The sequence below is a fragment of the Boleophthalmus pectinirostris genome, unplaced genomic scaffold (genome assembly GCF_026225935.1).
Source record: "Boleophthalmus pectinirostris isolate CB_2022bp ecotype Guang Dong unplaced genomic scaffold, ASM2622593v1 HiC_scaffold_12, whole genome shotgun sequence".
Lineage (NCBI taxonomy): Eukaryota > Metazoa > Chordata > Actinopteri > Gobiiformes > Gobiidae > Boleophthalmus > Boleophthalmus pectinirostris.
In genome coordinates this window covers 31082291-31102151 of record NW_026571018.1, presented here as the reverse complement: position 1 = coordinate 31102151, position 19861 = coordinate 31082291, and the positions used below count along the sequence as shown (strand labels likewise).

Genomic DNA, 19861 nt, shown 5'->3' with positions numbered 1-19861 from the left:
ATTTCTTCATGTTGTTTACACTGAAATGAATCATGGGATATGTAGTTCCCAATATTTATAAGATGTTGCTTCTATAAAACCAAGAAAAGGAACTTGTGATTCGATATATTGTGACAGCCCATGATATTATTGTGAGACTTTTGACGATACGATATCACGATATTTCAGTTATTGTTACATCCCTACAAATGCTAAACCAAAGTCACTGATTCCCTGTAAAACCAGTATATTTTTGTTCAATTAGAAGGCCACGTGTTTTCAGTCTGTGAGTTTGTACAGTTGTCAGCAGTTTCCAAGAAGAGATCTGTCGTGCCTTTGTCGAACAGCCGACGGGTCCAGGGGTCAAAGGTTAACTGTCTTTGGATGCGTCTTCGCTCCTGCCCGGGGTTATTTTCAGATTTGACGCTTCAGTTCTGAAAAGGACTCCTCGTTTGTTTTTACGTGGAGAAATGCCTTTGGGCCCGTTCTCATCAATCACACGCCCATAATTCTGGTGTCAAAACCAGGACATTTTGTTAAACCAAGGCCTCGTGGGAAACCTGGAGGCAACTAATTAGTAAAAAAATGAGTAAGTGTTATCGAATTGTAATCTATAGTTTCTTTCTACACACACTTTTTCCTCTAAAAGGTTCTATATTACGCAAAATGGACTCTTGAGGTTTAAGCCACGTCATAATGTTGTCATCAAAAACATAACTAGAGTTGTGTTATGTTTCATTCACACTTAATCCTTTTTTATTAGTCTGTCTACATCAGGGGTCTCCCACCTGCAGCTCGGGAGCTACCAGTAGCTCTCCACCCACTTCCAAGTCACTCTCCAAGGGATTTTGAAATCCTACAAATTGTGCTGAATAAGTAAAATTTAGGTTACATGCCTATTCCCACTGTACATGTATCATTTTGATGCCTGCACTGTAAAAATCCAACACTAGCTAAATTAAAATGACTTAAATTAAGAACATTTTGCTTTAGTTGAGTAGATTCGGCTTGGCAAGTAAAATTATCTACCAATGGAATAAGTGTTTTGTTGTTGTTGTTGTTTTTTAACTATAGTGTTTTTCATATTTTAATTACCCAATGTCTTGTTCCAGTGGCAGATAATTTTACTTGTCAAGTGAAATTTACTCAAATCATGATAAAACTTTCTAAATTCATCTTAACTTGGCTAGATTTTTTTTATTTTTTATTTCTTTTTTTTTTTTTAATGTAAGTTTGTGCACTAATAAACAGTGTTGGGAGTAATGTGTTATAAAAGTAACGAATTACTGTAATGCATTGCTTTTTGATGTAACGCAGTAATGTTTGGCATTACAGGGAAAAAAATAATAATATTTTACTCTGTACAAATGTCAGTAAAGCGCATTACAATGCTTTTTTAACCTGGATTGAAGTAGTGGGTTTTTCCTCATACAAATTCGCTAAAATCACCGCGATATCAGCAGCGGTGAAATGCCAGAGATGCACCCGTGTAGACTTGTCGAGTGACCGCGAGCAAAAGGACCGGCGCAGAACTCCGCTCCGACTTGGTTCAGTCCTGGTTTAGCTCTGGTTTAATCCTGGTTTAGACCTAGTTTAGTCCTGGTTCAGTCCTTGGTTCAGTCCTCGGTTTAGACCTGGTTTAATCCTGGTTCAGTTCTGGTTCAGTCCTGGTTTAGCTCTGGTTTAATCCTGGTTTAGACCTAGTTTAGTCCTGGTTCAGTCCTTGGTTCAGTCCTCGGTTTAGACCTGGTTTAATCCTGGTTCAGTTCTGGTTCAGTCCTGGTTCAGTTTTGGTTCAGTCCTGGTTTAGTCCTGGTTTAGTCCATATACAGCGCAAAAGTTCAGCATCTTCACAGTTAGAGTGAGAGTAACTTAAAAGTAATGCAGTAGTAATGTAATAGTAATGTAATGCTTTACATTTTAAATGCAGTAATATTGTAATGTAACTAATTACTTTGAAATGACAGTAACATGTAATAAATAATGCCTTACAGTTTTGAGATAACTTGCCCAACAGTGCTAATAAATGGATAATGGTTTATGTTTTATGGGCATCTAACTGTAACACCTGTTTTTTTTAATATAGTAATTTCTTGTGACTGTTAAAATAAGTATCTCTCTGGCATTTTTGTTTTGTAAAAGTAGCTTACCAGAAAAAAAAAGAAAGAAAAAGAAAGAAGAAAAAGGTCTACATCAAAGTTCAAAATGCTCTGTCTACTTTTCAAATGAATAGCTGCCTTTTACCTTTTGTTCAGTGGAGGATGACAATGCCAGAGCTGAAATGATCCAAATGATTCTAGTGAACACGTGTAAATTGAAACAAAACAGAACTCCAGGTGTATTTGTGATCAGGAAACAACATTATAACATAGCTCATTAAATAGTGTAACATGAGCAAAAGATGTTCATTTTGTCTTCTTATATACTTTAACTTCTTGGGTTCTTTTTAAAGACAATGCAGTAAAGTGTGTTTACCTTGTTGACATGTTTCGGCTGCTAGCTGCAAGCCGTCTTCAGAACTGTCACCGGTGTTGGTGGTGACGTGTCGTATATCAGCTGTTGTTACTTCCTGTAGGCGTGGTCAGCCTGATGGACCTGGCAGGGTCCATACACAAAACTCCGTCAACAGCTCGTACACCCCAAGGACAAAATCCCACAAGAACAAAAATGCAATGCCATCTACGAGATTCAAGTGCAAATCATGCAATAAATCATACATAGGGGAAACAGGCCGGGCATTTCACATCCGAAAAAAGGAACACCAGAAGGAATGCGAGAAGGAAACGTCAGGGAGACTCACCAGAACACAAAAAGACAAAGCAAAACAGGAAAACCTAAAATCCGCCATATCAGACACTGTAAAAGGAACAACCACATTATGGATTGGGACGGGGCTCGGGTCATTGGATCGGAAAACAAGAAGTTCAAACGCTGGATCAAGGAGGACAATGAAATCAGAAAACGAGGCACGGACAGCATTAACCGTGATGACGGAGCGTTCCTCCTTTCACACACCTGGGACACCCTCCTCCAGAGACACCGGGCGACGAGAGGCGTGGTCAGTCTGAGCGACCTGCCGGGTCCATCAGGCTGACCACACCTACAGGAAGTAACAACAGCTGATATACGACACGTCACCACCAACACCGGTGACAGTTCTGAAGATGGCTTGCAGCTAGCAGCCGAAACATGTCAACAAGGTAAATACACTTTACTGCATTGTCTTTAAAAAGAACCCAAGAAGTTAGTGTAACATGAGCCCATTAGTAATAATATCTTCATACAGATAATCTAGGAAGTCATGTCAGTCACCTTGCCAAACCACAGTAGACCTGAACTGACTCCCTTAAAGACACATTACCTAACTTCTTCTGTCTCCAGATGTTGTTGCTATGGTTGTCCCACAGTATGGCATTACAGGTCAGATGCACACTCGCAGTAAGTATGCATTTAAGGTTTTTCAAGCAATAAAAAACATGTAATTCAGTAAATGTAGATAAAAGTAGATCGGTCTTATTGTGGGATATTCCAGCAATAACATTCATCTCGCTTCTCAGAACACTCACGCAGTCCGTAAGAAGCATGGATTACTTTAATATTGAACAAAATCTTGATGAACAGAACCTTTAGCTTGAGTTTAAACCAATATGGAGCTGGAGAAAACAGGCGTGTCTCATCATGGCCTCACATTCAGTCAGTACAAATACACAAACAAAAATATACATTCTTATTATATTAAATTTATTATATTTCAAAACTGATGTATTATGCAAAATAGACTTTTGTCAGAGTTGTATTTGGAGTGATTCATGCATGTTTGAGCAATTTTTAATCCAATCCAATCCATGTTATTTTTAGAGCACATTTCACAGTTTCCAAAGTGCAATAAAAATGCACAGTAATAACAACAATAATAATAATACAATGATAAATTAAGCATTCAGATTTAGGGATGTAAGGATATCAAAATCTCACGGTACAATATTATCACAATATGCATCTCATGGTACGATATTTATTGCGATATTTTGAAGAGGCTAATATACTTACCTCCGCCAAGGAGGTTATGTTTTTGCCGGCATTTGTCTGTTTGTTTGTTTGTTTGTCTTTTAGCAACATAACTCAAAAAGTTATGGACCGATTTTGATGAAATTTTCAGGATTTGTTGGGAATGTGAAAAGGAAGAACTGATTTCATTTTGGGGGTGATCCGGAAGAAATCCTGGATTCTGGATCACTTTGAAATTTTAGTTAACATTGTGGTAAATGGGGCCAAAAATTTTGTTTCTCAATATCTCGGTTAATTATTGACCAAACCCCATGAAATTTGACTCAGGGATGGACAATGGGATCCTCTTTCATATTCCAAATTGAAAGATACGAGACAAATATTTATGGAAACACAATTAATATGAGGGGGACTGTAGTCCTTGGTGGAGGTCTGCGCTCTCTGAGTGCTTTTCTAGTTGTAAATGGGACACTTTTTTGCTTTTAAAATACCTTGACAAGAGTTTGGTGTGAATTATTTCCGTCATAATCCCAAGAATTCAAGTAAAAAACATATTTCTTCATGTTGTCTGCACTGAAATGAATCATGGGATATGTAGTTCCCTATGTTTGTTACATCTCTACAAATGATAAACTGAAGTAACCAATCTAATATATTTTTGAGCAATTAGTCCAGATTTGTAAAGTGTATCCGTCTTACTGAAGGCCACGTGTTTTCAGTCTGTGAGTTTGTACAAATATTATTATGAGACTTTTGACGATACAGTATCATAAAAAATAAGAGCAAAACCACAAAATAGCAGTAAATAAATAAAAACAATAAAATATATAAAAAATAAATTAAATAAATAAAAGATGCAGAGGATCACACGACTCACGCGGTGTTAAAAGCCACAAAATAAAAGTGGGTTTTAAGACGAGATTTAAGACACTCCACTGTTGGGGCCGTTTGGATGTGGGGGAGCAGATTGTTCCAGAGTTTGGGGCCGGCCACAGAGAAGGCCCCGTCCCCCCTGGTTTTAAGTCTCGTCTTAGGCCTCATGAGCTGGAGCTGGGCCTCGGACCTCAGAGCGCGCAGGGGAGTGAGTTTGGATGAGGTCCGAGATGTACCGTGGGGTCAGTCCATTCAAAGCTTTAAAAACAAACAACAACATCTTAAAATCAATTCTAAAATTAACAGGAAGGCAGCGCAAAGACACAAGGATTGAGGTTATATTATAATCACTTATTTTCAAGACGCTAATTTGTGCCATTTTCAATCCCCATTTTCACCGCCTCCGACATACGCCCACTGCCCTGTACTTACTTAGTTCTCTAATTTTATTTTCCTACTCAGTGATACACGTGGGATTCAGCAGCTTTGTGTAGTCATTTTGGTACAAATGAAAAAGAGAAAACTGCCACTCGAAAATGTGATGTGCAGCTATCCATCGCAGGTGCTGACGGCTGCACAGCTCTTTGTCGTGATGATGTTTATGGCCACTTCAGCTCCCATTGTGCACAGCAGTTTTCTAACACAGAAAGACTTGTTCCACAGGTGTCATAGGCTACGTTCACACTGCAGCCTCAAGTGACCCAAGTCCGATTTTTTGGCCCCATGTGACCTGTACCTGATCTTTTAATGACACAGATCCGATCTTTTCAAATGCGACCCAGGCCACTTCGATATGTGCTCCTAAAACTGATACATATCCGATCTTTTGACATGATTACTACACGTCATCAACAAACGAAAAAATGTACACAAACGTTCTTCTCGTCATATGAAAATAGTTAATGTCACTGAAGCAAAGCACGTCACTATCCCACCACTCTTGGCTACGTCTCGTTCCTTTCAACGGACTAACCCACAAAACGCCAAGGCCAAAAACCTCGTCCTTCTCCTTCTCAATCAAACTTTAAAATCGCCAGGTGCTCAATGTTCGCATCCGTGTTTGGACAACTTCCATAAACACGTCATCATGTCCTCCAGTGCACATGTGGGACACTTTTGGGCTGTTTAATATTCACACTGGAGATCACATACAAGTCGCATTTAATTGGAAATGTGAACGACCTCGCAAAAGCATCGGATTTCACACAAAAAAAATCCGAATTGAGCATTAAGCCCTGCAGTCTGAAAGTAGCCTTAGATTATAACAAGCACAGGAACAGGTGTATTTCTATTTAATTTCATCATGGAATGTTCATTAGTTACCATAATGACACAGTGCACACATTAGCAATAAGACCCCAAAAAGTTCTTGAGAAAACAAACACATTTTCAGGAGCCTGCTATCAGTACAGGTGTCTATGGTTTTTTTAGGTGTTTGATTTTCAGCAAAAAGATGAGAGTGACTAATTGAAAAACTATTGGCAAACACTAGCTACTTTGTGACTGCAATTTTATGTGTGAGAAAGACTTTTTTAAGAACACAGTCATCTCACCTGTTGTAGTTCCAAGCAGTCAGCTCCTTCTGGTCAAACAGTGCTAAAATAAAGTTCAGATTAAGTCTAACTTTAGTAACAGAGTTTATTTATTATTTTATTTATTTTTTTTATTCTGATATTAGAGACAGTACAAACAGTAAAAGACATTAGACATTTGAACTTGACTGGAATAGGGAGTGCATACATCAAGGTGTATGTGTGTGTGTGTGTGTGCGTGTGCATGCGTGTGTGTGTCTGTGTGTATCAGTAGGTAAATAATTAAACAGAAAAGATGTAAGAGAGTAAGGGTGGTAGCGAAAATAAATAAATAAATAAAAATATTCTTGTAATTAATGTAATTACTAATGTATTAAGTTGCACCGGACTACAAGTCGCAATTTTGGGGGAAATTTATTTTATAAAATCAGAGACTAGGAACCGATATTTCATCTTGAAAGCCAAGTTCTAGTAATAACAATAGAACAGAGAACAACAGGCTGTTAACGTCACATATGAACAGTTCTTCAGATAAATGTAACATAAACAACAGAACAGAACAAGTTTAACAAACTTTCCATCTCACTCCAAATCACTAAATCCATTGAATTCTTCATCCTCGGTGTCACTTCTGAGCAACTCCGCGACCTCTGGAGGTAAACAGAGCGCCGCTTCCTCTTCTGCGTAGCTGTCGTCAGACTCAGCATCAGTTCCAGTCAGAATTATTCCAGTCTTTCTGAATCCCGATAGGATGGTTTCGGTGTCACTGAAGTCACTTGAATGTTTTATTTTCACTGGTACAGAAGTAATGTTGTGATCGCCTGACATGATACAAACATGCAGCAGATACTGACACACAAGCCTAAAGCCAGTCACGGCTGTCATTGTGAAAAATGTTATATATAAGTCGCACCAGAGCATAAGTCGCAGGAAACACCCAAACCATTAAAAAAAGTGTGACTTAAAGTTGGAAAAATACGTTTTTTAGCAGAATTACTCCTTAGTGATGCAATAAATTGCCCCAAAACCATTTGAAAACAAGGTGAAAAGTGCAGCATTCCTTAGATTGGAGATTAAACTAAGGTGAGGGGCTGTGAAATTGGATTACATTTAAAATTCACATCCACACCAGGACTCCAGAAATCCTCCACGACACAAACTGTTTCTAATGTAATTTGTCCAGAAAATATATGAAATACTTAGGGTCACACGAACTTAGCTGTTTTGTTATGATCAGATTTCCTCTTGCCTGTCATAGCACCAGCCTCCTCTTCAGATGCATTACACAAGAACTGACAAAAACATGACTCAACTCTGTAGAGTCTTTTCAAAGTCTGCTCTCGTCATCTCCTTTTTGCTCCTCAGATTTTAACTATGTGACTAAGTCTTTGTTCTAATTCTATGCATAATCACACAGAGCAATGGGCGCATTTGTAATAAATGTTGAAAAATGAAAACAGTTGATAGCCGAGAATATTCAGCCTAATTATTAAACAAATGAGCGTGAGTCATTTTCTGTGAGGGAGAATAATGACTACTTTTAAAGCAAATGGTGCATTGTGGTGTGAACTCAGTTGGATGGCTGACTTTTTTTTGCTGTAACATGGAGAGGTGAAACTGGTGAAAGAAGGCTTTTTTTTTGTATGTATGGTATTTACTCAAGAATGTCCACACAAATTGGTCATTATTGTACGATTTGTTCATTATACACTGCAATAATGTGCTATTAGATTACATTAACTTCCTGTTCAAACCTCTGCCTCTTCAGAGCAGCGTTTCATCATAGCAGCAGTGGATTTATGGTGATTTTGAAAAATGACAAATTGTTGAACTCTGAATGAACTGAAATGGTGAAAGAAGTTGTCAAACATAAATGAATTACTCTACAACTTTGGCTTAGCTAATGATGAAGGAAGACGTTACATATTTTGTCTTTAAAGAAGAGCTATTGTGTTTGCGTCTGGTATAGAATTATAATTTATCACATTCATTGACTATTATATTATAATTTGCATGTTTTAAATCGCAATGTTGATCTTAAATGATTTAATCAAATAAACAAGTCCACTGACTTCCGCATTAGAGTGGGAGCTGACCTCGCCGTAGACGTCATCACAACAAAGATCTGTGAAGTTGTCGGCATCTCCTATGGATAGATTAGATTAGATAGATTAGAAAGGAAATTTGCTTTTCAGGCATCATACAACACATAATCTAATATCAGTTTATATCCGTTTATCAAGTCATAATGAAGCGTTGCACAGATGTATGCCGTGTGGTAGAAACAACTTCCAGAGTCTGTGTGTGGAAAAGGACAGGGACAACAGCCTCTCTCTTGTCCGGTGATGGTGCTGTAGATTAAGGTAGTGAGTAGTGGATTTGTTTGCATTTGTACCAAAATGACTATGCAACACTGCCAATTCTATGTTTATGTTACGGCCCCAGTCCATTAGTTCTAATTTGTTGTGTGTGCTTTAAAGTATTCTGCTGGCTGTCTTAATTCCTGCTGTGGGAGCTCTGGTCTGTGATTGGTGGAGAACTTTTACACCTGGCCAATCCTGCCTCACCTCCAGCCTCCTCCCCCGATTTAAGAAGGTTACCAGCACCTGTTCGGGGCTGCAGTCTCACATTTTGTGTTTGTGTGTGTCTCTTTCATGTCCGTCACTTGTTTTGTTCTAGTACGTGTCTGATTTTGTTTTGTTGAGACACTAGTTTAGTTCTGTTTTGTGCCTTTTTTTTTTTTTATTTGGTCGATTCTGTTCATGGGTTTATGTGGTTTTACTTTGGGGCACATGTGTTTTTGTTTTGTGCGTGTCCCTCAGTTTAACCTTGTTTTTTTGTAAGCCTGCGTGACCCATTTTCTGGCCCAAAACTGTGTAAATCTGTTGTTTTGTTTCTTAGTTTAGGTTATTTTCTGTATATTTTAGTCTGTTTTGTTATTTCACCTTTTGCCTCCCTGTTAATTAAACATTATTTAATCTATTCCATTTTACATCATGGTTATTTTGTTGCTTCCCTGACCCCAACGAGCTGGGTCGTAACAGTTTATCACCGATTAAGAAAAAATATTGGAGAACTAAGTAAGTAAAGAGCAGTGGATGTGCACTGGTGGCAGTAAAAACGGGAGTTGATTGGAGCAACAACATAGTTAAAGCTTTAAAAAGTTGAGTTTGCGCAACAGGTCAGCTTTACAGATACTCATTGTTGAACAGGCTAATCTGCCAACAACCTAAAATATGGCACAGAGCAAGAGTCAAAACTCTGCATGCTCCTATCAGTCAACCCTCTTTGAGCTTTCAAGGTTAGATCTGTGAAAAGGTGAGCCCAGCCAGTTAGAATACTTTTTTTTTCTTTTCAGTACATTTTTATGGATAGATAACTTTAATACCTACAAGTTTAATATTGTGAAAGATTCCATTTGGGCCAAGTCAGAGCCAGGATAAAATGCTACAAACCTGCATTCCCGACATACCCATGCAAATCCACGTCAGTAGAATCTCACAACATCTTCTTGAATTTATGAATTGCTTCTCTCTGCCTCTGTGTTTGCTCTGGCTCTCCTCCGTGATGCCAAGTCCTCCAGGTCGTGGCATTTTCAAAGGAGACGGACCTTTAAGTAGCAGAGACACATGCTTCCTCTGATAGCTGCTTTCGGGGTCGTAAACCATCTTCCACAGACGCAGAGAGGGAGGGGCCCGCTGATCGTGAATTCGTCTTTTCCTGAGTCATTCGGTGCACATGCATTTTTCATGTTGTTGCTGAAGTGATGTGGGTGTGTTGTTATGTGTTAAATTGATGGACTGTCAGGACAAGAAGCTTTAAATGAGTCTGCTGTGGTGTGGAGGAGGCTTGTCTACATATATCAGCAGGATTGAGACATGTATATTGTAATCGTGAAGATGGAGCAACAAAATATGACATAAGAAATGTGTTGTACGGATTAACACAACAAGCAGCTGTCAATCCTACACTAAGTCTCAGACTTAGATTTATTGATCCACAAGAGAATTTATTTGGACACAATAGCTCACGCGTCACAATATATTACAATAACAGAGAAAAAATATGAACGGTAATAATAAATTCAACATAAGTGGCAAAAATTGCAAGAGATTGGTATCAAATAAGTAACTGCATAAAAGTAAAAATAAAAAATAGAGAGGGAGAGAATATAGTAATACAAAATATAGCTGGGCTGCAATCAGATACAGTCATTTTATTTTCACTTTTTTATTATTATACAGTTTTTTCTTATTTATGTTTTAATGTATAAAAAATAAAAAATGCCAAATACATGAATTTGTACCTATCCTATTATGAAACCCATGTGGAACTCTGTGGAACATTCGAGAGCAATAACATCTCCTTTCTTTTCTTAAGACTAGCAAACCCAAACACCCAAATAAATTAAATACTGAAACAATCTATGCATCATAGTCATAGCCTTTGCCATAAGACAGAAGATTTTTTTAAAAGTAGACATGATCAAATCAAATGTTACTTACACTATATTGTTGGCTATTCTTAATCACAAAATATTTAACCTGATGGCCAAGTTGTCAGAGGATGTTTTAGTTTTAAAGACAATTATCCAATCAGTAAGCAGAATGAGTCTCTCGTGGTTGTGGATTAAATCTAAAATGCAAATGTTTCTTCTTCTGTGCGTGTCAAACAAGCGTTGATCCTTTTCTTTTTGCATTTATCTATTAAAATCATGGCTCTTTTAGATTCATTTGAGCCAATTACAGGCTTCATCTTGTCACATTTGAGTCAAGATGCATCAGAAGGAAGAAACACATTTCTCGCACGTATCTACAAAGTCTCCCGTTTGATTGACAGTTGAAATCACCTCTCTCGTGTCTGCCGTGGCTTTATTGAGTAGTGCAGCAGGATAGAGGAGCGTCTCCAGGCGGATATGGGAGATTGAAAGAAAATCGAAGTGGAAAAAGCCACTGAGAGGGGCTGTGTGAAAAGCACTAAGTGACAAATGGAGTGGGGAGACACAATTGCTCGAGCTGACAATTCAATAAATAAGTAAAGCATGCAGCTGTTATGTTTGCTGTTATGTTTTATTACAGCGTACAAGCTAAGAGACAGGTAAAGGCTATTTATACTGCAGTCACTCTAGGATTTACATAAATAATTATAGTGTTTAGTGCTTCTACCCATCATCATGAGTTTGGGGCTTCAGTACGTTGCCTTTTAGTCAGCCTAAAGTAAATCAAGGTATTCACAGTTTTAATGCCCACTGACGTAATATACCCACAAATGTAATAAAACGCCATGTAATAACCCCGCATACATAATATGTGCCCACAAACGTAATACAATGTTTACTGGTGAATTATGAACAGATTTAACTTATAGTATTATGGGATGCTTGTCTTTTGAACTATAAGTACACAGTTTGATTCATGCTACAACACTGCATACTGTTTTGTGCACTTAGGAAAGACATTTAGGCTTATGTACTCTTTTTGAACTGCATCAATCACAAGTCTGAAACTGGAATATAGTATCCATCACTAGTTACAGTTCTAAAACTGTCATATTTATTATAATACTATTGTCCAAATGTTATGCCTGTAAAAGTCTCCAGGTTTAAATTTATAATGGGAGCTGGACTCACAGTTTGAGAAGCGTATTGCTCTAAACCAGGTTTCACTTGCACTCAACACATAACAGCATTTGTAAGTTAGGCCAATAATGTTGTAACTTATTCCATCAGAGTGCTGTAATCTAAATACTGGCAATACTTTCACATCAGGTTACATTATATTACAGTGTAAAAGCAGGATAAAACATATTGTGGATTTGTTTGTCTCAAATTACAGAAGGAAATATTGCACATACACTCACCGCCAGAGCTGTTTCCTTTTGTTTGTTTGTTTGTGTGTGTGTATGTGTATTCCAAATACCACCAAATTAAAGAATAACTGTACCAAAATAGAATTCATTAGTATTCTGAGTATGTATTTTCAGCCCTGGATATTTCATATAATAGTTTTTTTAAGAATAGTCAATGGCTGATGCTGTGTCCAATAAATTGCTGCACATCTACACTTTTTTTTCCAGTCTTTTTATTTATTTATTTTTTTGTACTTTTTAAGCATATAAAACATTTGCATTTTATATAATTTTGGCTAATGCACACCTAATGGACATTTTTCTGGCTAAAAAAAAAAAAAAAAAAAAAGACCAATTTACCACAATCACCATATAATCCCAATATAGTTTCCACATTTCATCAACTCTCCAATTAACCACACACCGGCTAAAAGCCTCTATCAAACCCTAACAGGAGCAGTCAGAAGAAGATGCATGAATGAATATACCCTATGTTTTCCACTGACCTTATACTCGATCCAAAAATCCCACCACCGAAAAATAGCCTCTAGTCTCCATGGCAACCTTTGTGCACGTCAAAAACAGAAAGCAGGCCTGCCTCACTAACAAAGTGCTTATGAATGAACTGATTTGTGCAACAGCGCAGATAAAAGACCAACCAAGTGTCGCCGTTTTAATGACGGGGAAAGAATGTGGATGATAATTAAAGTGTACAGTTTAGAGGGAGATAGAGCCATGTTTCACAAGCTGTGGCCCTGCGTATGATGCTTTTGTGGTGAATGTATGTAGAGAGGGTGACACTCAGTTGCATAGTGCCAGCTCTTTGTTCGCTTAAACCAACAGCAATGAACTTTCTTTCTTTTGTGCAACACCTTCCTGTCACTCAAACTGAACATGACACAGTTGCTATATTTAGACATTCTACTTTAGATCTTTGACTTGAAGTAAAAAAAAAAAAAAAATAATAAAAAAACATTTCTGGTGAGAGGTTGCTTCTTTCTTTGCTCTATGTAGATGTAGTTGCTTTGCCTGAAATGTTCCACAGCATGGCATTAAACCTTACATTTGGCATTAAACATGACATTTTACAGTAGATAATGTGAAAAAGAGTTGTTCTAATATGTCAGACCAAAGGGGCTAAGGCAGGGGTCTCCAAAGTTTTTCCTCCAGTGAGCTACTTTTACCAAAGAAAATTCCAGAGAGCTAAATATTTTAGCAGTCAAAAGAAACTGAACATAAGTACTTTGGCGAGTCCTAGATGTGGAACAGTTAGGTGCCTATAAAACATAAACCATTATCCATTTGTCAGTGCACAAAGTTATACGTGAAAATTATACATTTACAATGGTAATTAATCACATTTTACTTATTCATATACAATACATACATAGAATTCAGAAATTACTTGGCGAGCTGCCCTGAAGGGGCTGGGGAGCTACTGGTAGCTCCAGAGCTACAGGTTGGAGATCCCTGGGCTAAGGATTAACCTGGCTCACAGCAGACTGAGTTCTACACATTAACAATTTGATTATAAGGATTATAAAGCACAATTTCAATAATGTTGAATTCTCTTGAGTATTTTCATACATAAGGTGCACTGGATTATAAGGCACATTAAGCGAAACAAAAGGACGACACTTGAGACTGATCCTTAGCCCAGACATCCACGATCCATTGGCAGATCGTGTCGTAATTCGCCCAGCGTTGCCTCCCTGTCTTGGTGAATGTGGATTATGAATGTGAATGTGGGTGGATCATTGAAGTTTTTTTTTTATTTTTTTTTTTAGGATGACTCAAATATACATTGAGTAATAATGTGTTTAATGCAGCTTTGCGCACATTTATTTATGTTTTACAGAAACTGAACTTAAAACCACATGGCTAATTTGCATAAACTATAAGCTCTGAAAAAAACACGACTCAGTGGAATATAGGTGTTTTTTCTGTGACTAGAGGATGTGTATGGTGAGTCTGTTCTGTGCTTCTATGGCAGTGGAGATGGTTCATGTGAAACTTGTCAGAGATTATTACTCTGCGAGGCTCTTGACTACAGTAGCCGTAATGCTCCGACAATCCATCAAGCAGTGCAGCTTCGTAGTGTACCGAATTCATAATAAAACATTTTGCATGCCGTGTACCACATAAAATTTGTTCAAGGCGAGTAAGCACAAACAGAATAAGGCGTACCGGATTATAAGGTGCACTGTTGATTTTTGAGAAAAATTAAAGGATTTTAAGTGCACCTTGTAGTCCCAAAAATACGGGAGTTGAATCTGATTGGTGGAAGCATCACAACAGAGGAACAAGCTGAAACTTTTAAAGAAAAGCACCATTTTAGAGAAACATCTTCCTTGTCCACAAATGCACAAAGATCTTACCTTCTGTATGTTTTTCACAAACTAATTTAGTCTGTATTGAGGCTAAAATAGACTGAAGTACAGGTGTCGGCATCACCATGTTTGTTTTGGTCTCCTTGAGCACTTCACCTTTCCATCAAGGACCTGTTTCCCAGACTCTTATCGGTCTGGCCAAATATTAAGTGCGTGCACCAGACCAAAATCTTTACGTCACAGACCGCTTCTATGATGATGACATTATGCATGCACAAGCTAATATTTTGGTCAGGAGATTTCACGATTTGAAAGTGTAAAAGTTCACCTGCTCAGTCTGTACCTTTGTATACAGCATCACTGTGGTTGTATACAAAGAAAGTATCATTATAAGCTTAAAGTAGCCTGTAATGATGCTCTCAGAATGCTGCTAAAAAGAGCTCAGGTCCAGTAGTGTCAGGCTCCTGTTCTGCCCAGCCCATGTGATCACTTTGCTGTGCAGTGATTGGGTAATATGACTTGAATCTCATCTCAGCTCATCAATCTCTTGTGAAGTAATGTGCGGTAATGTGCTGGCCTGGCTCATAATGGCAGCTCTATTAGCCTAAATAGCACAATTTGGCTGCACAATGGGATGGTAATTGCCGGGCGCAGCGTCTTTGAACTGCTAAGGCTGACCACTTCACACTAACATCATCGTCATTTTACTTCTTCAACTTACTTAGCGATTTAACAAAGAGGGGACAATAGCGGCAAGAAACTGAACAGTCTGTGCTGGTGTACTTTTGTTCTTTAGATTCACTGATGGGCCATACAGGTAAACCTACATAATACAGTATATGGTTAATGGCTGGGCAATATAGCAGTAAAGACGTATTCAAAGTCAAAGTTATGGCAGTGTACTATAATGGGTCAGGCGAGAATCTGCTGCTAGTACCTCATTGTAGACCTCAAGATAGTTACTATGTCAACTTACTGTTCAGTACATGAAAGCTGGAACTATATTTTTTCAGGTCAGTATTTATTGTGTGTACCATATTTTTTCAGACTATAAAGGCACACTTAATATACATTGATATTCTCAAAAATCGACAGTGCACCGTATAATCTGGTGCACTTTTTATGTTAATTCTGGTTGTGCTTACTGATCTCGAACCGATTTTATGTGGTACACGGAGCTCAAAAATCTGTCAAAATGTTTTAGTATGACTTTGGTAAACTACAAAGCCACACCGCTTGATGGATTGTCGGAGCATTTGGATACCATCGTCGGGAGCCTCACATAGTAAAGGTCGAAGTATGCGTTGGCATTTATGACATCAATGAAATGCAACAGAGAATATATGTCCATTCATATATACGGTCTATGCTATGACCTGCTGATTTATAATCTCTGAAAAGTTTCACATGAACCATCTCCAACGTAATAGAAGCACAGACCAGACTCACCATCAGCAGCACATCCTCACAGAAAGAACACATATATTCCACTGAGTCGTGTCCTTTAGTCCGACAGAAGCTGAACCGCATCAGCGCACAAGAAGTGAGCTGTTTGTTTTTTTTTCCAGTGCTTATAGTTTATGCAAATTAGCCATGTGGTTTTAAGTTTTGTTTCTGTAAAACATAAACGTATGTGTGCAAAGCTGCATTAAACACATTATTACTTAAAGTACATTTGAGTTGTCCTTGTAGGAAATAAAAAAAACAAACTTAAATTATCCACCCACATTCACATTCATAATACACATTCAGCAAGACAGGGAGGCAATGCCGGCTGAATTATGCCTCAGTCTGCCAATGGATCGTGGATGCCTGGGTTAAGGGATCAGTCTCAGATTCCGTCTGTTTGTTTTGCTTAATTGCACCTTATGTATGAAAATAGACAAGAGAATTGAACATTATTGATATTGCACCTTATAATCCAGTGCACCTTATAGTCTGAAAAATACTGTACATTTTCTTTGCACTACTAGGTAAGTTTTGGCTACTTTTTGGCTATGCAATAACATTTAAAGTGCCCATACTACGCTATTTTCTGATCTATGATATAATGTTGTTTCCTCATCAAAAACAGACCTGGAGTTGTGTTTTGTTTCATTCACAAACACACATAAACTGCATATTTAGGCTGAGTTCTTTTCTCAAACTGACAACATTGTTCCAGGACGTGCTCCACTGTGTTTTTAAACCCCCACACCTTCACTACAATCATTTGGATAACTTCAGCCCTGGAACTGCCGATCTCTAATAAATAAAAGACAAATGCAGCTGTCAACTTGAAAACTACCATTACATGACATCACAAGGTGGAACTGAGCATTTTAAGATTTGGAGATGTAGATGAGAACTAGGACTACTAATGCAGGATTCCTCAAATATGTGTGAATGAAACAAATACAACTCCAGGTATGTTTTTGATGAGGTCCAATCCAGTGCAACTTTATTTGTATAGCAAATTTTACCAACACAAAGTCTCCAAAGCACTGCTCAGAATAGGCACAATTTAAATTAACCCAAATAGAATAAAAGGTAGCAACATTATAACATGTCTAAAAGCTCAAAAGAGTCAATTATGCATAACAGAGGAGCTTTAGCTGTCATTATACAAACTAAGTACTAAAGTGGTGCACTCTGCTATTTATTTTTTGCAGCTTCTTATTTTTTAACAATAATGTAGATTTTTAATTATTTTTATTGTGACTACCTCATTGGATACTATTGATGGGTAACATTAAGAAGTTGTCGATACGATACATACCTTGATACACAGGCCACGATGCGATACATATCTTGATACAGTGCACTTTGATACGAAATATTTCAAATCTATTCGATACAGTTCAATAAAAAATAAAAGCTAAATCATGACTGTGATTCTAAAAGACTTTGTTAAACCACTTCTTGTGCAAAGTTAATATGAAAACACGCCCATTTTAATCCCCAAAACAGTGAAAATGTCAAATGTGTTGCATAAACAAGTTTCCGTCCTCTGAATAAACAACAAAACTGTAGTGCTGTAACCAAATCATTTAGTAAAATATACCAAATATCGATACAGCAGCCCATGATATCGATACTCTATCATTACATTAAATTGTACAATATATTGATATTTTGATATTTTTGCAGACTCCTATTGGATACTGTCATTTTCCAACACAGAAAATCAGCAGACTTGTTTCTTTTTTTACATTTTTTGATCAATATTGCAGTTTGAAAGATCCAAAATATAACTTATCAGGCGTGACAGATTCTAACTACAGTATATAGAAGACAAAAACGCGATTTGTCGTCTTTAATTCTTATAAATTAGACAAGACTTTTAATCTGTGTCGTCTGTTACATCACTATTTCTGTGTTGCAAAATGAAGATCAATTAAATATAAATATAAACTTTTTTTTTTTCAATTTTGAAATGATAAAACAACCCACTCCTCTCTCCACACTCATTATACACAAAACTACAAAACAGCTAAAAAATACACATACACACTAGAGCCCGACCGATATATCGGTTGGCCGATATTATCGGCTGATATGGGCAACTTTAGGCATATCGGCTATCGGCCGATATGCTTGCTGATAGGGGCCGATATTTCACGTGGGCATGTTATACCTCGTTATAAAGCTTAGACTCTCTACATTCTGTTCATTTAATCCAATTTACAGACAGATAAATGTCCTAATATGTGGCTCCACATCAGTATTTTATCTGCGGAGTCATGTACTGTCCCTCACAGAGTCACGTGTGTTTGTTTAGACCTGCAGACACAGATCCAAACACTGAGATTATATTCTTTTTACGGACAATCGGTTTGAGTCTGGATTAAAAGGACATTTATTAGTGCAGATTTGTGATGTGAGGAGGAGCCTGTATGAGCGGTGAGTGTTGGAAATATGTCGACTCTGAAGCTAGTTTTTGTCATTTGTTATGGGTTAGCTGCTGTAGCTCCCGCACATAAACAGACTGTTTTCTATTGGTCTGTTCTAAAGTGACTATATTGGCCGTATATTTGCTACTGGACCTGCACTGATATGTAAATGAGCTGTGAACAGACGTGTGAATTATCACATTTGCGCATATAATTAATTACTGCGACACGCACGTGTTTACGGCTAAAGGCTAATAGCGCTACTTTCTTTACTAGTTATGGGTCCGTCGCGAACGAAATGACTCTTAGAACCGGCTCTCTTTAAAGGGAACGACGGGAGCCTGATCCTTATTGGGAGCCGTGTTTTCTCTTTTTCTCACTTTTTTTCTCTTCACGCCGCGTGATTCGTGGTTTGACAGCGGCAGTGGCTCAAAACGAAACTTTGAGAAATTTGCGTGTACGTAGGATTAAAAAAAATAAAAATAAAAAAAAACGAGCATATTTGACTGTAGTTTAGCATAAAATAAATAAGTCCCGGTTTAGTCCTTTTTCAGTCCTGGTTTAGACCTGGTTCAGTCCTGATTCAGTCCTGCTTTAGACGTGCTTTAGTCCTGCTTGCAACAAAACAATCTGAAGAGCCACTTGGGAGCCAAAAGAACCAGCAGCTTTTAGTGAGCCGAGCCAAAAGAGCCGGTTCTCTAAAAAGAACTGGAATACCCATCACTAGTGTCTAGAATGTGATGCAAAAATGCCATTAAGCCAACCTACTGTCTGTAAATATGATGTAAAGAGGCAGAATAACAATAAATGTTGCCTAAATAAACCCAATTTAAAATCCACCAGAGCCAAACCTAAGTTTTTTAAACAATTCAACATTTACAGTGAATTTTTACATCACTAAATATATCGGCGATTATATCGGCTATCGGCAGCGCCAACTCCCATTATATCGGTTTCATATCGGCCACAGCAAAATCCATATCGGTCGGGCTCTAATACACACACTCTCTATTGTAGTATCCTCACTGGGTATTGTATTCCTATTGCAGTATCCGCCGTGTATCCACATGTGCACCATTGTTCCATCAGTTATATAACTAATGGCCTCAGAATCAATTAAAAGTTTGATGTATTGACTAAATGAATGCTCAAAGTGCCGTGTGTCAATGCTGTAGCCAAGTTTAATCGCTTAAAAGCACCATGTTCAGATCCGCAGCTGTTTCGGATGGTTTCAAAACGGCAACAGACGCCCATGTTTAAAATTCAATTAAATCTGCCATTTTTATATTTGTTTACCGTGCTCTCTCGGTAAAGCGTGTTTTCAAATTGCGCGTTTCCTTCTCCAGACAGACATCACGTAGGGATGTGAGTGTTTCTTTGATAGAGGATAACACCAGATGCCCTCCCCTGTGTCCGCCCT

General features: G+C 37.9%; 1 protein-coding gene across 1 annotated transcript in view; it reads left to right on the top strand.

The window, feature by feature from the left end:
- LOC110153967 (rho GTPase-activating protein 26) overlaps window positions 1–19861 on the top strand; it is a 228014-nt gene that overhangs the window by 190180 nt on the left and 17973 nt on the right. The window lies entirely within an intron of this gene.